Below are 3,596 nucleotides of genomic sequence, written 5' to 3'. Positions count from 1 at the left end.
ACACACACACACACACACACACACACACACACACACACACACACACACACATACACACACACAAATGCATATAAATGCACTCTCCCATACACCACACACTCCCACCCATTCTACACACATATACATTAAATACATATACGTTCATTTAATGTACATTGTATTAAGACAAAAGCTACTATGAGTTTCTTGCCGTGAAGACATGTGGCTATGCAGGTTTTTATAATATGCCTTGTATCTCCAAGCAATCTTTCAAAATAGAACAGACCATGTGCTCAGAGCCTGGAGACTGCTTGGTGATACAAGGCACATTACAAAGTCACATGGGATGGTTGACTGGAGCCGGCCAGGTAGGAGACTACCCCAGTAAGTAAGCACCTTGTACATTCTGTAAAGTGACTGGCATTAAGGACACCCAGCCTATAGAAACTATGCCAAAGCAGATAATGGAGCTTCTGGCTTTCCATAATGGAGGGTTGTATGGAAAGCTAGAATCCTGAAATCCACAGTAATATTTTAATGATCCATTAAAAAAACTTATTTATTACATCAAACGGTGTCCACCAGAATGAAATGGTAACTAAAGGGGTCCATTGGTAAAAAAAAATGGTTGAGAACCACTGGTACAGGAATATGACTGAAAGTTATTTGTGGAACACAATATAGGAAAATTGTCTTGGAAGGTTATTGCCTGAAGATCGAGATATTTCAAGACTCTTTGACGGCATTGGATGAGTTTTGTATGAATTTTTTAAAACTAAAATAACAACATTTTATTTTCATGTATAGACAAGTACAATAATTCATAATTACATCGTTAACAATCAAGATAATTAATTTTCACCTTTCAATATTTTATTCGATGCCATCAATGTTGTTGAGACTGATTGCAGTTCTTCATAATCAAAGATCACAAAGGAGAGCAGCAAGCCCTTAAGTCGTTATGTAAATGAATCCTTGAATGACAGGGATTGGCACCTTTGGGGCAAATATCTAGGGTTTTGTCAGACAATGAGTCTTAGAATTTTAATCTTCTTTCCCAAAACAGGACAGAGGCGAACTTTCATAATAAATAAACTGTTGTGTGCTGTTGTTTGTGAATTTCATGTTAGTGGAGAATGAAAATATCTTTCTAGGGCTGTGTGTAACAAAAAGAAAACAAACAAGAACACTCACAAACAGTTAACAGAAGCTTTATTTACTGCACATAATATTTTCTGTGTTGGTTTTTGGATGAAAAATAACGAGAGAGACTTACTTCTGGGATCTATGACAATGTAATTGGTACATATCTGTGGCTGGTCCATCACGATTGGAAAATAATCATACTATATTCATGACAATGAAATCTGTGTTTTGTAAACTGCCATGAGACAGGAGCTGTCAGGTGGTTACCTCAACATTCTGGGACCAGCTGACACACATCCTGGGATTACTACCAGAAAACACCTTTTTATAGGGCTCAATGAGTAAGTTCTAGAAAGTCAAATCACAAGATGGCTTGATGCAGATTGATCTGTTAATTGGCAGATCACGTGAAACAACAGTGGCTTAGCCATGGTGTTTGCTTGGCTCTCCAGCAATTCAGTTTCAAATAGGCTTCAAAATAAATAAATAAATGAAACAAAGCAATTTACTTTTCAAAATTCCATTCTATCATCGTCATTATCCAATTATAATAATAAGGAACTTATATTTCATCAAAAATTGACTTTGGATTTTTAGTGTCCTGTCTGCATTAACAATGGCCACCACACAATGAAGGAATGGCAGTCATTATATGACTACAAAGACGAAAATATTCTTTAATACGATGGTGAAAATTGGAAACAATTCTCTAATTTGTGGCATTATTAACATTATCTGCTGAGGCCATTAACAAGAACAATCCTCTTTCACAACGATACACATACACACCCATAAGTATATACACATAAAGATATAAGTATGGTATGTACTAGCATTAAAAATAACTTGAGAGAAAGCATAAATATCTATTTAGAAAATAAAAGAAAGAAACGTCCGACCAAACAGTTCAAAAGCGAATCTATGAGAAATAATAGCTTTGTGATTCTCACCTGTGGCATTCTGGCAAAAGAAAGCTTAAAAGCTACAAGTAGATATGAAGCAAGGTTTTGTCATGGTATTCAGCACCGAGTGGTGTGTTGCATCACCATTGAAAGAAAACAAAACACAGAAAGAGAGGACGCTTTAGACAGAAAATATTCATTCTGCTTTTTTGTAAGGACAACAACCAAAGAAGGGTTTTTTTTTTTTTTCGCTTTTCAAATGAAACTGTTTACTTTTGTTATCCACAAATAAAGAGTCCCGATTGAAAGGGAATTGAACTCTGTGTGAGTGTGTGCGTATGTGTGTGTGTGAGCATGCATTTTATCAGGCTGTTATTAAATTATATATATATATATATATATATATATATATATATATATATACTTACATACATACACATATGCATCAATATATACATACATATCTATGTATTTATAACTATATGTACACATTTCTGTTGTTATTTTTTGTATAATCTCCCATATATATATATAAATACATGCAAACACTTATACAAATACACCTACATACATGCATACAAGCACTCATACATACACATATATCCACATCCGCACTCACGCATGCATACATTCGCACACACCTAATTATACGAATGCAACCACACACAAGCTTAATGACACTGTTGAGAAAATTTCCTCCGTCGACCAACCAACCCAGGACAGCAGAGAAATGGTAAATTACAACGTTATGGCATTGGCTTTGGTCTTTACTCTATCACGACAGGGGAAGCCAGTTGATGCCAACAATGGAACAGTCTGACAATACCAAGCTTGAATTCCATTGATATCGTTTCTGTAACTTCACAAAGACTCTTCAACTATTGTTGATCTTTGGAGAGAATTGTTGCCATCTTCCGCCACATAGATTCCAGGACCATTATCTTCATTCGACTCAAAACAGAGACAATGAGGACATTCATATAAACCCATTTTACTCTCAGGCCCGTCTATACCAATTGTGCTTATCTAACTATATACAGGCATATATACATATATATATATATATGTGTGTGTGTGTGTGTGTATGTATATAAAATATGTTTACTCATTTACTTGTTTCATTCATTTGACTGTGGCCATGCTGGAGCACTGCCTTTAGTTGAACAAATCGACCCCAGGACTTATTCTTTGTAAGCCTAGTACTTATTTTATCGGTCTCTTTTGCCAAACCGCTAAGTTACAGGGATATAAGTACACCAACATTGGTTGTCAAGCGATGCTGAGGGAACAAATACAGACACACAAACACACACACATATATATATATATGACAGGCTTCTTTTAGTTTCCATCTACCAAATCCACTCACAAGGCTTTGGTTGGACCAAGGCTATAGTAGAAGACACTTGCCAAAAGTGCCACACAGTAGGACTGAACCTGGAACCATGTGATTGAGAAGCAAGCTACTTACCACTTGTCATACCACTTGTCCCGTGGGAGGGGTGTACCATTTCCACTTCAACATATATGTATATAATACATATGATGGACTATCACACAATTTTCATC

This window comes from Octopus bimaculoides, chromosome 26 (genome assembly GCF_001194135.2).
Source record: "Octopus bimaculoides isolate UCB-OBI-ISO-001 chromosome 26, ASM119413v2, whole genome shotgun sequence".
Classification (NCBI taxonomy): domain Eukaryota; kingdom Metazoa; phylum Mollusca; class Cephalopoda; order Octopoda; family Octopodidae; genus Octopus; species Octopus bimaculoides.
Note: the sequence above shows the minus strand (reverse complement) of the source record.